The sequence below is a fragment of the Serinus canaria genome, chromosome 7 (assembly GCF_022539315.1).
Source record: "Serinus canaria isolate serCan28SL12 chromosome 7, serCan2020, whole genome shotgun sequence".
NCBI classification, from domain to species: Eukaryota; Metazoa; Chordata; class Aves; order Passeriformes; family Fringillidae; genus Serinus; species Serinus canaria.
Window position 1 is genome coordinate 10,697,942 of NC_066321.1, and position 15,311 is coordinate 10,713,252.

The following is a 15,311-nucleotide window of genomic DNA, read 5'->3' on the forward strand; positions in this document are numbered from 1 at the left end:
ATTTGCTATTCCTGCTGAATGGAGGGCTGGGGGCAGCTGTAACTCTGCTGGGCTGTCGCACGCACTGGGAGCCTCAAGTGTCTCCTGCCTTGTGTTTGAGTCATTACTTTATCTGGAGCAGACAGACTGCTTGCAGTCCCAAATCCTCCAGCATATGCACTACTTGATGCCTAGTACAGGCATGTGTGTGCTGCTGAGATTTACTACTGGCCCCTGTCTAAGTGGAGAGCTGCAGCCCCTGCCCAAGTCTGCCTGGTTTGACAGGCCAGGCTCAGCATCCCAGGCTGGCCTCAAAAGCGTGGAGGAAGAGCTTGGTGTTAGCAAGGTAAATATAGAAAAAAATGAGGAGAGGAGAGGAGAGGGTGATCAAGTGTGATGAATCACTTTTCCCCTTATCATCTGTAAACACATATTTATGGACTTTGAAGCAGTCTGTTACTCCCCAGACGGTTTATTGGCATGTTGTGATGTTACAGTTCCAGGCAGAGCTGTAGTTAAGCGTGTATAATTAGTGGCAATATTAATGGTCTTTAATGATAGTAACTCCAGGCAGAGGTGTTTTCTCTTGGTTTTCATTACCTTTATGCTGATAATGACTTATATCCTTTGTACTAAACCAATGTTGCCAAAATCCTCCTGGTGGTTTTCACGTAAAAAAGTATCTCTATGTGAGCATATTCCCCCCACATACACTGTCAGTCTTCATTATCTTTTTTTTTTTTTTTCACAGAAGTACATGGAGCTTCTTTTGCAGTCTATATCCTGAAATAACAACAAAAAATCCAATTTCTCAAAACTGAGGTTTGCTGTTAATGGAGAATTTTTGAAGAGCTCTTTTCCTAATCCACCTGCTCTGTCGCTTCTGAATTCCCTGCAAGTGGTTCACTGCTCATTGATGGGAAACCAAAACCCCAAGTCCCACAACTCATGAATTTGAGACAGATTAAATTTTCAGATCTAATTTTATTTTAATCTTTATTTTACCTCCAAATTTAATATTACAGGGCCTCACAAGTGACTGTCTATGGAAGGTGCTTTTTTTACATGAGTCAGGACAGCACCTATAACCTTGGAAGTGGAGTCTCAGTGTTCATGGGCTCTGTGATCAATCCTCCAGAAAGCGATAAGAAATTTGCAAGTTGATAAAAGACTTGCATATAGTGCAAAAGAGGAGCCTATTCCTGATCACCTTTTCAATCAGTTCCTCACTTCTCATCCTCTGACTTTGTTTAAAGACAAAATAATTGTAATTTTGTAATTAAAAAAAAAAAAAAAGAAACTATGGTCTTTTTTTTTATTCCCTACAACCAACGTCTTCTAGAGTTTATAAGACCACAGGTTATATTTATGGGTCTTATATTTCCAAAGGAGGTCTGTGATGCTTTTGTCTGCAATATCATTGCCACCATGGGACTGAGGTCTGAATCTTACATCAGTGTACATAAGAGGAGGCTTGAGAGATTTATAATGGGAAAATGCTGACAGCTCCATAATTTACTGCAAGGCTAATGGCAGCACTGTGGCTCCTGACAGCTCTAAACCTTTATTCTGTGGGATGGTTTGTTTCTAATACACTCCCTTTGCTGGATCTTCCCCCACCCTCTCTCTGGATGAATGGACCTAGGCCTGTGAATATCTATATTGCTTCATTTTCCTTTGGTATTTTAACAGCCTTTCACTTTTAGGATTTCCCATTGTTGAAATTTGTAAAAGATTTTAGGAACTTCACAGCAGAAAGGCTTTTTCATATAATTTGCCTTTTTTCTTGTTGTTCTTTCTTCAGCCTGGAGTATCTTACATATTCATTGTCACACCGGATACTCCAGCAGCAGCTTTACATTTTCAAGCCCTGGTACTTTGCTGTGTCCAAAAAATGGGTAGACACCGAACAATACCTACTTTTTAACTTATTTGAGTAGAATGCTGTGCATCTGCATAATGGTTTCACACAGAAAGTGCTTTATCTTCATGAGTTAGTGAGTCAGTTTAGGGTATTCTATTGGCAAAAGCTTTCAGAGAAATTATGCATGGTAAATTAATGAAGGCCCGTCTGAGGTATTATTGTGTGTGAATGCACATGCCATTAGAATCAATGGTTGGCTGAAAAAAGTTAACGGTCATTAAGGGGCTGTTAAAAAGGCCAGTGGACACAGATTTACTCTCTTGCAGGGCTCTGGTTGGGTTAGGTGAAGACAGAGATTGCTATTTGCCTCCAGGCCTCAGGACAGCCCAGGCTTTGTGCTTTCCTGTCCCCATTTCTCTTGGCTCCTGTCAGTGACAGATTTAAGAGAGACTGCAAGAGCCTGTCTTCTGAGGAGGTAGAGAACATCTTCCCAGCAGGTAAAGACCTTTGCATGACTTTTCCTTAGTTTACAAGTGGTTGGTAAGAGAAAGTCCAAATGTTTGAGCTTGAAATGGCTTGAAACAGTGTCTCAGTGGTGGTGTGAAATGGAACTCTTTCATGGAGAGCATGCCAAAGAGAAGGTTCTGTTGGTTTTGGTTGATGCCACCCTGTCTGATGGTGAGTCTTTAAAATATTGCTCACTCGAGTTGTGGGGTATTGCCTCCAATCAGACAGGAAGAAAAGAGCCCTGCAGCAGAGCTGACCATTAGCCAATGGTATGGGAAATGCTGAATGCCAACTGGAGATTAGGCAACTCTGTGCCACTCCTGGCAATGCAGCCAGGAATTTGTCATACGCAAAGCATAAGTGATGCAAACTGGTTTTCCTGGGCACTTGTATTCCCCTGGGCTGTGTCCTTTCCCTTGAGCAATGTAGATTTTTTTTTTTTCCTGCATTGTATTTTGGATGCAGTGATTCTGACTGAAATAAAATGCACGGAGAAAATTAATGATTTGATATCTTCTTGCTGCTGCCAAAAGAAATGTAAAAGAGTCTTTGATCTGGTGGCTTTAAAAAAGTGATCTGGACCAGTTACCGATACTTACTGACCTAAGTAAGTGATAAAGCGACTGTGTCGAAGTTTAATTAGTCTTGATCAAGATGTGTTTTTAAGATTTAGAACTAGTGGCCTTTTGAAGAAGTAAGGCTTCTAGTTGTCATTTATGTCACAACATGTCCTTTTATCGTACTTTCTGTGTCTCCAGCAGGAACAGTTTTTATTTTAAAGGAAAAGAGAAATGGTTCATTTGATGGGGATTAGCACAGACAAGCTTACTAATATTTGAAGGCAATTTCTCTGCCTTACCTTTTTCCCTATTTCATATCCCACAGAGATTACCTCAGAATGCCGTTGTTAGTCACTGTTATTTATATAAAGATATGTAATGCATTTGTGCTTGAGGGGTCGTCTGTAACGAGGTATGCAATTTCAGACTGTAGAGACTGGTAGGAATTACTGTGAAGAATTGCTTTCCAGTGACAGCTTTATCCTGCCTGTAATATGTCATTGCGTGTGACTCTCAATTAATCACGCAATAACAAAACATTGCGTCTGGTGACAATGGTGCGTCCATTAGTATCGAGAGGTAAGACTCAGCTTTATGAACACAAATGCTGTCCCCTGCCCACTCGTGCACTTTAATCAGCAAGTCTCAGCCCAGAAGGAACATTTTTCTCTTCTCCTCTCCCCCATCATCCTCTATTGCGACCTATTAAGCTGCAATCCATAACGTCTCATGTCTCTGTAATGGTCTGATGGTGTGTGGTGTTAAATGATTGCATGAATTTGACTTTGTCTCACTCCGCCTTGACCTTGGTGTCTTCAGTGGCTTCCCCTCGCTCATTTTCAAATCTGGAGTGGGGAGTTGGAAGAGAAAATGGAAGAGTGACAGAATGGAGATACTACGAAGGAGGTTTGATGTTGTTCTTTGGGGAGATGGGGGAAACAAGAGGTAAGAGGAACCATTGCTGGGAAACGAAAATGCAATGATTTGCAAATTTGCAGGAGAAAAGCTATCATGCTGTTGAGCATAACCTGTTCCGCAGACTGAAGCCTGCCACGTGCAGGACCTCATTGGTAAGCAGAGTGGAAACCTTGCAGTAATTCTTCCCCTTGTTTGTTCTGCCATTTATAATATGATTACTAAGTAATATATCAATTTAGGTAAAATCCCCAAATCTCGTTGCGTTTTACAGCTGTATTTATATTCTGAACAGAAACATAAAGAGGCACCTGGATGTTCTGTGCTTGGGCTACAAAGAAAGACACCCTGGTCCCAGCTACCAAGTATGAATCCCTGTTATTACATCCAGCCAGGTTTAGACATAGATTCTCACTCCCTTGATAGCCTTAGTTTGGTTTTTTTTAAGTTGATTTATTTTGAGTTGGTATTGAGGTTTTACATCCTGTGCAACCTAAATAGGAAGTCTGGTAGTAATTAGTGTCAATGCTTTTGTTTTTTTGCAAAGAAACCTAATTTTTAAGAAGTGCTTGGCAGGACAGTCTCAGAAGAATCTCCTGAGCATCCTCAGTACTGGTTTACACCAGAGCATTGTCATGCTACATGCAAGAGAGGAAATTAATTATTGTATCTCTTCCCATGGGTTAATACTGTTTGTGAATTTGTGACACATTTGACTGGTTGCATTGAAAAATGCATGCTGAAAGAGGCACTTGGATTTTGACAATGGTGTGTTGGGTGCATTGCAGTAGTTTCACTTTTTGTAAATAAAAACCAAAAGCCTTTGGGATTCTTAGCAATAAAAGCGTTTGTAGCTCCTTGGGGAATTCTTCATGGTCTGGCTAGCTGAATCTCCTCATTGTCTCTAAATTATCAGCCAGACAATAAAAAAATAGTTAATCCAGGGTTTATGTCAAACATGGTTATTCTGGAGTAAATGCAGTATTATACCAGCACAATACAAAGTTCTTACTCCCTCTGGGCAATGTGACTTTTGCCAGTTAGCAAGAGCATTGGTTTTGGTTCTTTAATTAAGTCTAATCCCATCTCCCTTGCTGTATGAGCAGTGGATCTGACAAGATGCTGAACATGCTAAACTATATAAAATAAAAGCACCTGCCCTCTCATGAAATTGAGGGCACTCAGTAGTGCAGAAGGTGTTCTCCTTGGTGATCCCTGGCAGATACAATCCAGCACAGCTTCATAAAGCCATTTGCTGCCAGGTGTGGGGCTGCATATTTGCATCAGCTTTTCCATCAGGTGAAGGCTGTTAGTTCATGTGTTAGGAGCCAAGCACACACAGGGGAGACCTCCAAGAAGGAGGGTTTGTAATCAATTTCTCATTCCCAAATTATTTTTCCAGGGTCCCCACAGTATGGTGTTTGAGTAACAGAATAATTTCCTAGCTATTAAGTGCCTGAAAATCAGCAGTAATTAACTTAGCACAAGTTCTTCTCTTCCTCTCCCTCCTCTTTTCTCAAAAAAACAAACAAACCCCCTTTCTCAGCAGAGGAAATGCAGATGGAAGCAGTCTCTTCTGCCTTAGTGCAGTCATGTAGAGATTACATCTTTTTCCCCCTTTCAGTTCTGTGAATAACATAATTGCTTTGTTATCCCTCAGGGGATTTGTAATATTAACATTGGTTAATGACATTAATTCAAGTTTTTACCATTAATAAAATGGCATTGCTTAAAATTAAGCATTACATTTCAATTAATAGTCCATCAAAGACTTTAATAGTCTGGAGCATTAAAGTGATATTTTTTTAAATTTCTTATTAATTTTTTATTGTATCATGCTAATTTCCAAAGAGTGATTGAAAGCCCAGCTGATCCAGTGAACGACCTTATCTGCCATGTTTCTTGAAGGAACTTCTTTCTTTTATGACATTATGCAAAAAGGTCACATTTCCACAAAGCAGGAATCTGTTTCAGTCACCTCCTGAATTCATTATCATTCTTTTTACTTTTTAACATGAGGCACATGATATACAGGCACCCCAGGTGGACATGTTTAAATTAATCTAGTAATAATTGATTCAGAAGAGATTTGGAGGACAGAATTTGCATAAAAGCCATAATGAGAGCAACTCCTCCAAGGCCAGACTGAACAGCTAAGTCCCTGAATAACTTACATCTCCTAAACTAATTTGGTTATATATGCAGGATGAAGGTGTGGGGGCTGGAGCACCATGTGATTGGAATTCATTACAAATAATTCATCTTCTCTAGGAAGGCTGGCCTCAGAGTGTATTAAAATTATATCAGCTCCCAAATGCTTGCTCAGACCCTGCCTCTGGAAGATGATGACGAAGTTTCTATCTGAGGGATTGTTTGGGTATTTTAAAGCATTTCTGAGGCAAAGAGCTGAGACCCCAGGGCTGGGGTGTCCTCTGGAAGGCCGCTTCTCTTGCCTGGTGGGAAAATACTCAGATACTCAATCTTGGCTGGACATCGGATGGTCAAAAACATAAGTGCAGAGGAGGATTCCAGCTTTCAGTCTCAGATATTCTTCCCTTCAATTCCAGAATGGAATTTCTTAGCTAAGTTGTAGATCATTGGATTTGCATTAAATCCTGGATCACTGTGATGTCTTTGGGAATTTAGGGAGTCCCGCTGCAGGATGGGGACTCTGTACTGTTTAGTTAAAGTAAATCTGCAGACAGAGAAAATTACAACTGTTAAGTTCATTAAAAGAAAGCAGCCAAGGCCTTTTAGAAGGTCAGCTGTCCTGCTTGACTTTGCCTTTGTCTAAATACTCTTTTTGAGAAAAACTCTAAAAGGATGTCTCTGTGACCCAGCATAGTAATGCTTGTGTTCTGAGGCTGGTGAGCTTCAGTTGGCAAGTAACACAGTACCATGTTACTGGTATCAGAGAGGTTGCATAGCATGTGTGGAAGGAGGGGGAAATTCAGCTCTGTCTTTTCAGAAACTGTTGATCACCACGTATTTTTCATGGGAAAATTGGTGTCACTGTTGTTTTCAGCAGATGAGAAATCAGTCCCATTTTGTTTATACACAGCAGTCAGTAATAACCTGTCATTTGTGAGCTGTGTATGTTTTTCAGTGCTGCCCTGCAGCCAGGAGGATCTGGGAAGAGCAGCCCTGCTTTTCAGAGTCCCAAATATAGTGCAAGAGTTGGGGCAGACCAAAGCAGCCCTGCTTCTCCAGTAGGGGAGCAGTAAACAGAGCTCCACTGGTACCTGCTGTTGCAAGAGGTATGAGAAAAGCTGAGCATGGCAGGAGAAAAAAATACTCTGGCTGACAATTATTGTTTTGTCTGTTCACATTTGGGGCATATAGAGGCTGGCTGAATGCTTTCTAGCCAAAGGTTTCTGTATGATAAATGATGCTGTGCTGTGCCAAGAAGACAATGCAGCAAAATATATTCTTGTTTCCAAACAGGCTGAAACTTGGAATTGTGCTACAGGGATGCTTTATGCTTCTTCTCCTAGAGTTACATTTAAACCATGAGTATGTGTCGTGTGGCACTGGGTAATCACAAATCTTTGACAAAACAAACAAGCTCTGGTTTCTCTCTCCTGCATGGCCAAGCATTAAAAGAAAAAGTTCTTCTCATCCTGTTTTTCCAACATAGTAGTGGAGGAAGGAGCTGCAGGGAGGGATGAGTTGGGTTCGCAATGTGCAGCAACTGCCTTTGACTCTGGCATGTGGGGCTGTGTCGGTGATGCAAGAGGATTGTTGGATGGAGTAGAAGGAAGGGGGTGGCAGAAGCTGGAGGTAGTGTCAGAGGTTTTAACAGGAAAAACAAGCCTCTGAAAAGGTCAGCCCTTATGTTATGGCAGACTCTCAGGCAGGAGGTTCGTTGGTGTGATGATTTCATAGCTTGGTGTTTGTCTTCTGGACACTTGAGTTGTGGGATTGCTTTAGGTCAGAGGAAAATAAAGTGGTTTGTTTTTTTGTTTTAATTTCTGCTTTCTGTTGTTTTCCTAGCTCTGTGGACACAGGGGCACCACAGTGACTGCTACATAGTTTATCAGGATTGCTTATCTTCAGGGCACAATCTGGTGACTGTACTTGTCCCCAGATTGCTGTCACAGTGTTCTGTGTTCTGTTCTCTTCTCACAGAAGAGAGAAACTTTGTGAGTTACCAACCTGTATTAGGTCTAATATAATTTGGAACTATTGCCACCAACTTCCTTACTAAGCATCCCAAGGGATGTCTGCAACAGACCCTATAATTAGAGCTGAATAAAAAAATAGTGTCAGTAAAACATTGGTTAATACTTTAGTAAGTCAAAAAATTCAATAGCATTTATGGTTTTCATCTTAAACTGTGAGACAAAAGATAAGCCCATACCAAAAGCATTTTGAAAAGTCAGGAGGGATTAATTCCTCTTTCTGTCTCTGTCTAAATCTGCAGATACTAGTGACTGAGTGAGAAGTCTCTGTCCTGCCTCAGTTTCCAGCACTGTAGCCTCACAGCTGCAGTGGGAAGGTCTGTGAGCAGGAGCACCACATGTCTGGAAATCACTGCAAATAGAAGATTGTCTCCAGACTGTCAAGTACAAGAGTGTGTTGCAATGACAGTGGCTGTGCAGTGTGGTCCTGGGGACTGTGGCTCTGCTAAACTGCACATTTACAAACCAACTACATTGTGCAGGGGAGTAACTTGAAGAAAAGCTGCTGTGTTGGTGTTTCTGTAACAGCTACAAGCTTAAGGCATTGGTCTATGCCTTAAGTATAGTTGAGTACCAAACCTCAAGCCAGAAAGAGCTCTTGCAGCCAGGTGATGATTTGCAGTAAGTGTGATACTTGCAGTATGTAAACAGCATGTCTGATACCTTGGATTTACAGCCCCCATGCAGGGGATTCCAAATCACGTGTTCAGAGAGAAAGGTGACTGCACTGCAAGGGGTGCTGAGCCCTGTGCACGCTCCCCTGCTGCAGGCAGGGCCTCTGGAATAGTTATTCCTGCTGTTGCTGCTGTCCCATGAGCCCTGGGACACCTCCTCTTTTTAGCTGAGTATCTGGAGACATTGACTGGGAGTCAGGATCTCCTGATTCTAGAGCTAGGCTCCAGGAAATGTCGAGTCTGAGCTGCAGTTGTGCTAAGTACCATAGCATCCATTGCATTCTGCTGTTGTGTTAGGCTTTGCCTTCATCTCCGTGTTTCACAGATGGAACACATAAAAATAATTCCATAGCCAGTCCAAAATTTGGTGATTCTTTGACATCTCTCAGAGAGGCCATTCTGTGAACAGTAAATAGCAGATATTTCTATCCCCCCTGTGGAGAAACTTTTCTAGAAAACAGTGGCAGTATACCACCAGGGAGATAAATGAGTGTAAGCCTTCATTGCCAAATTCAATCTTTGAATAAACAGAAGACTTCAGACTCCAAGGCACCTTTTCTCAAGTGCTAAAATCATGTCCCAAACAAATGCTAACAAAGCCTCTCATGTCTTTATATTAAGTGTAGCCAGTAAAAAAAAGATCTAGAGTTCTCTGGGGAGCCTCTTGAAGCACTTGGGGACACACTCAATGTGTGGTCAGGTTAGCACTACTCAGAAGCAAGTCTGAGTGTCAGCAGAGCAGGTATTTATTTATGCCCACTGGATTTGGCAGGAGCCCAGAGGTACAGTATATTTTGTGGTGTTACACAGACTTTTATTGTTGAATCAGCTTTATTTAATGGAAGCTCTCTATAATAGGGTCTTGTTTTGGAGGGCTTCCTCTACAAGTGAGGAAACAGTTCTGTTTCCAGGACCTTGTGGCAGTGGTCTGCACTACTAAGGCCCAGTAACCAAGTGGTGGCTGATGGTTTACTGAGGGCTCACACCAGTTCATAGAGAAGTGGCCTGACAACAACCAATTCATTTTGTGCTAAACCATTAAGAGTTTTGTCTCTCTTACCTGTCCTGAATGAAAATATCCCATTGCATTTTGTGGTCTTGGTTTCAGACCTTGACCAGTCCTGGGTGGCTTTGATCAGCAATAAGAAAAAGCCCTAGAAAGTGCCCCCAAGTGCACTGTCAATTTTTGTTGAATGTAGTCCTAAGAACATCAAAGTATAGACTATTACAATTCAGCTCCACTATGGCTTCACAAGCCATGAACCAAAGAGTATATTAGGAAAAACTGATTTCTCCCTTGCAAAGAGTTACCTGAATTATTTATACAGATGTAGATAACGGAAGGTTTTCAATGAATTGACCTGTGTTGCAAAATCTTGATTGTTTTATTCCTGATACAAAACCTGCTATGATACTGCCAGTGGTGTCCTGCAGACTCTGTAAGGCAGGAGCTGTGAGAGGGGTCAGCATGGAGCTCAAGTTTCTGCTCTGCCACAAGACAGCATATTGCCTGCACACACTTGTGATGCACCCTGCTGCTGAATTGCAGGGGGGTTTGAAGACAACCCTTGGATTATATGTATGAAAATGTGGGTTTGTCTTCCTGGGGTGTTGTGAGAGCAAGATCAGTGTGAGACTCATAGATGATGTTGCAGTTGAGGCCATGGGAAGCCCTGAACAAGGTGGGTACACACAAGCCTGCTGGCAGCCAGAACAAGACCTTTGGCATATAAACTGCCACGAAATCCAAAGTGAGCTCACCGATTCTTCTGAACACTGTAGGGTGATTTAATTAAAGCAAAGCAAGATCTCTTCACAGATTCTCATGTCAGCCAGAGTTTGACCATTTCCATAGATTTGCCTCAAAGTGACAGAAGCTCAGTATCCTCAAGTCCAGTCTAACAGTGCATATGAGATTTGACCTCTGGGCATGCAAGTGCAGCATGGCCTGTTTTGGCTGTAAAACAGATCCCTGGGCATATCTGAGGGCTGAGTGTGTGCATGTGGCCAGGGGCAGAAGGAAAAGCTGTGCTTTTTCTTCGATAGTGTGGAATGGCCCTTGGAGCCAGCTGGGTGGGATGGATTCCAGCTGGAGAGGGAGGGAAGCGTGAGGAGCATCAGATGAATAAAGGACCATAGTTTTGTTGGTCTTGGAGCTGTTTTCTAGGGCAGAGCTGCCTGTGCCAGCCTGTCATAGCCACATTTCTGAGCTGTCTTTCTTTACAATGTTTATATTTGTTTCCCTTATTCTTCCAATACTTTTTTGAATACTTTAATGTCCACATCTTTCCATTGCACCTCTTCCTTCTGCTATCCCAGTCTAATAAAACCATAACTGTGGCAGTCACAAAAGATCCTGAACAGAAGAATTAAAGCTTTTGCAGGAGGTTCCTTTTTTAGTCTTTTTTAAAGGCATGTCTTTCCTTTAAAATGAAAGATGAAGCATTTTCTTTTATCCTTTAACTTTACTGTCACATTTTATTAAGTCAAAATGATAGTTACAGTCAGAGGAAAGCAGGATATGAATTCCTGGTACAGCCATTTTTAAAGTGTGCTTTGTTTTAAAGCCCTGAAGATTGATTGAAGGTATTTTTCTTTTAGACACAAAGCTTTAGTCAAAAAGGGCCTGATCTGAGTTACCCTCTGTAAATCAGGATTAGTTCCTGTGAAATCAATGGAGTTGCAATGATACAATATGGGGTGAGTTGGAAAAGACTCATGCCCTGACAATAAATAAGGGAGGGACTGTGGGCGATCCCCTGAACGCTGCCCTCGCGCCGGGGTGAAGCCACAAGGCAAAGCAGAATTATACCCTGTCCCTCTTGGGCTGCCATGGGATGTCCTGGCTGGGAGGGGAGCAGGCAGAGTGAGTTTGTGCTGACACAGGCACTGAGGTTGCAAATCTCAGCTTTGGAGATGCTCTGAGTGTGCAGCCCTCCTGCCTTTCCCAGATGGAGCAGCCCTTTGCACATCCCCTGCCACTGCCACTGCAGGCAGGGAGGCCAGTGAGCTGAGAAAGCCTGATTTAAGAGACAAGAGGATGGTGGGAGAAGTGGTGCTCTATAAAACACCTGACTGTGGAGCAAATGTCACCAAATCCAGTGGAGCCTGAATTTATCAACCTTTTTCTGTCAGAGGGCTGTAGGGATTCACTGGGTGGAGTAGAAAAGGGGAGAAAGATGCTCCATCACTGGCCCTTGGGGCTTTGCAGAGGCTCACAGGACAGCTTTCATGAGGGACAAAACAGATAAACTTGGACAGATATATTTTTGGACATTTTTATCTCTTTTTAATGTGTCTACATTGGGCCAGGGAGAAGAATAGCTAAGGTGGTAACTTGCATCAAGATGAGCAAATAAAGAATTGAAATGATGTGTCCTGTCTGAGATTTCAGTTTAACCAGGGATTTGAGCTCTTGTCTCTCATCTGCACTGAAACCTTGACAACTGGTTTCTTGAGCCCTAAGCCATTCTGAGCAGACAGTCTAATAAGAACAGCTCTTTTTATAGCATTTAACTGTATCTAAATGGCTTAAGGCCAGGACAAGTTCCAGCACTGCAAAGCACCACTATTCTGGGCTGTGCTTGGAACAGCATTTGTGCAGCATTTTAGCAGTCTGGATGGGGACCTGCCCTAAGCACTGATCATCAGGCATCACAGTGAAAATCTGCAGCTTGGGCAAAATGGGAGGCTTGGATTTGGCCACCTACAGTAAAATTAAAACATTTCATTTCATTAAAACACTTCATAACTGCTGGGCTCTCCCAGGCAGTTATGAGCTTGCTCTTGGCATACAGCTGACCTGCACTTGCACATGGCACTGCTTCATATTAGGAGTGTGGGGTTCTCTTTGGAAATGAATTTGCAGCACCTGGGAATTACTGTGAAAAAGTGAACAAGGAAGCTTGGGAAAGGACAAGTTGAAGGACTAAGATTTTTCAGTGTTGTCCCCTGTCTCAATATTGTTCAGCTCTAGGGCTCTGACTTCTGTTGCCCTTGATAAAGCTGGCATTTACCCACTGACTCCAGTCAGACAGCAGCTCAGGGCTGCACATGACACTGATTTTCCTCAACTTTCCAGCACACAAATGCTTCACACATTTGATGAATGCAATTGGATGTAGGAGGTAGAGAACACAGTGAGGGATATGAGTTTTTATAACATTCCTTTTTCACCTTGGTTTGGTCATTTATTACTTTCCACTTCATGTTTGAAACCATTATTTTCATACACACTTTGGATTTCCCTATGACAATAAGGAAAAGAAGATGGAACTTTACCCCACATACTGGTTACAGCTTTCTAAGGAACACTGAAGTCTCTTGGACTGTGGTAAAATCTCCAGGGAAAGTGGCAGAAATCCAGGTACTTGGCACATTTTACAACTAGTCCAGACAAAACACTAGTAAATGTACTCTGCTTTGGCACAGAATAGGCTGTGGGATGCTATGAAGCTTCCCTGTATGCAACTTTTTATGATTTCATGACCATAATGAGTGTGAAACTTGAATTTACTCATCTGCTGATTGCACACCACACAGGACTGTAGAGGAGCATAGGACCCTATCAAAAAATCTTTGGTTTAAGATTTTTTTTCCATCTAGCTTGAGATCATTGTTGGGACGATTAGTACATGAAAATGGCCATATTGGCTCAGACAAGAGGTCTGTCTAGTTTAGTACCTTCTTTCTAGGATTAGCCAGTAATGGCTGCACTGGGAGTAGCAGAGCGTGCATAAAGTGAGATTTCTATGACTGTCTTTCCCAGTTTCCAGCAAGGATATCTGACAGTGAAAAAGTCCTTTTTGCCTTTTGTGCATTTCCCACAACAACCATCTCCTATTCTAAGGAAAGTTTGGCTTTGACTTTAAGTGTATCCGAAAGCTATACAAAATGCATCTCCCTGGCCTTCACATCTCTGTGCTGTGCTTCATTTCTGGATCTTTACTGGAAAAAAGGGATCATTTAATCCAGTGGCTGAAAATATAATGTGAAGCTTCATCATCAGTAATTTTTATTACAGTGTGGCTCATACAACATGTCCATCATGTGAGGTGCCACAGTACTCAGTCGTGTACACCCTGCAGTAGGCTTGTGCTTAATGCTGTGCTGGCCTTAGCTTTAAATGATTTCACATCTCTCCCTTCTGCCAGTCCCATTTCTTAATTTAACATTATATTTGCTGTGTTTTTCTAAACAGTCACCCTCCGTAGTAAAGTTCTGTAGATCCTCTTTTGGAGAGCTGGAAAGGGATTTTATGTATCACTGCATAAAATCTGCATATATATGGGGATGGAAAAAATGTGAAATGTTGTAATGTCTCACTCACACTGTTTGGGAAACCAAGTCCCCAGAACTACCCCAAGCCCTGAATGCCAATGCTATTTTCAGTTAGAGGTATGGAGCTGCTGCTGAGGACGTGCAGAATGGATGCACTGGCAACTCATCTTTATGCATGTTTAAAATCACAGAGAAGTACAGTTAAGAATAAAACACAGGATCCATTTTTTAAACCAACTGTTTCCCATTTCTGGTGTAAGCAGTTCCTTATTGCTCTTGTGATGCCTGAAGACCTTGAAAAGTTTCTTCCAACTCCTTGATGTCACAATATTGTCCTCTGTATTGGAGTTTGCTCTATGCCGCAGTCCTGTCATTGTGCGTCAGTGCCTCATGTTACCTGCCGTCAGCCTGCCCATTTCAGGTCACTGAAAGTGTTTTAGAGACTCCAAACAAAAATATAGAGGTATCAGACACTGCAGGTGTTGACTGTTATGCTAACTTTATGAATGACATCTGCAGGAATTGAAAATCTCATGTGTGAATTTGATCAAAATTAGCGTTATCTCTAGATAAGATTAAAGGTAGGAGACTCTATTTGTTTGAAAACACGTGCATGCAATTATTGAGTAAAGTTACATAGGAAAATATATGATGCGCATCAATAAGGTTAAACGTGGCAATGCAGATTTTCTTAAGCTGCAGCATCATTTGGGGTGCTTGTGGCATGGGCTAATTAATCCTCCATCCTCTGCCTCAGGCCTGGTAGGCCTGGGGGAATTTTTAGCTCTGCCTTTATTGCCACTGTTGTTAACAATGCTCACGTAGAAAAGGCACGACTTTCCTCTCTCCTCGCCTGAGAGTGAATGCTCCTCCTCTTTAGCTGTGCCTCAGCTCTTGTGACAGGGAGCTATAGCATCCCATAATAATGAAGGCAATCGACTTACTTCTCACCATTTTCCCTTTTAGATTATTCTAACTTTTATGTTACCTCAATTAGCACTTTCCTGGCAAGACCTTTATACTGGCTTGTTTTGTTTCAAGATATATAAAGCAGCAGTGGTCAGATTTATGAATCACACGTTAGAACATTGTTTTCATGGTGACTGATGTTGGCCTTTCCTTAGCCATCTCTTGATGTTAGCATGGAATTTACTATGGATACATTTTGCAATTGAGGAGGGAGGTATCCACACTGGGGAAACATTTACAACTGGGATATTTGAATTTTCATGTTGTCAGTGCCAGCCATTGCACACCAGGTTCTTTATAAGATGCACACCCCAAGGGGTACACAGAGACAAGTTTTTAGGGAGCTGTGCACTTCCCTTTTTTATGATTGTAAATTGGAGTG

At 42.0% G+C, this 15,311-nt stretch overlaps 1 protein-coding gene across 3 annotated transcripts in view; it reads left to right on the top strand.

The window, feature by feature from the left end:
- The window catches only part of SEMA5B (semaphorin 5B), a 266,007-nt gene that overhangs the window by 116,787 nt on the left and 133,909 nt on the right, over window positions 1-15,311 (top strand). The window lies entirely within an intron of this gene.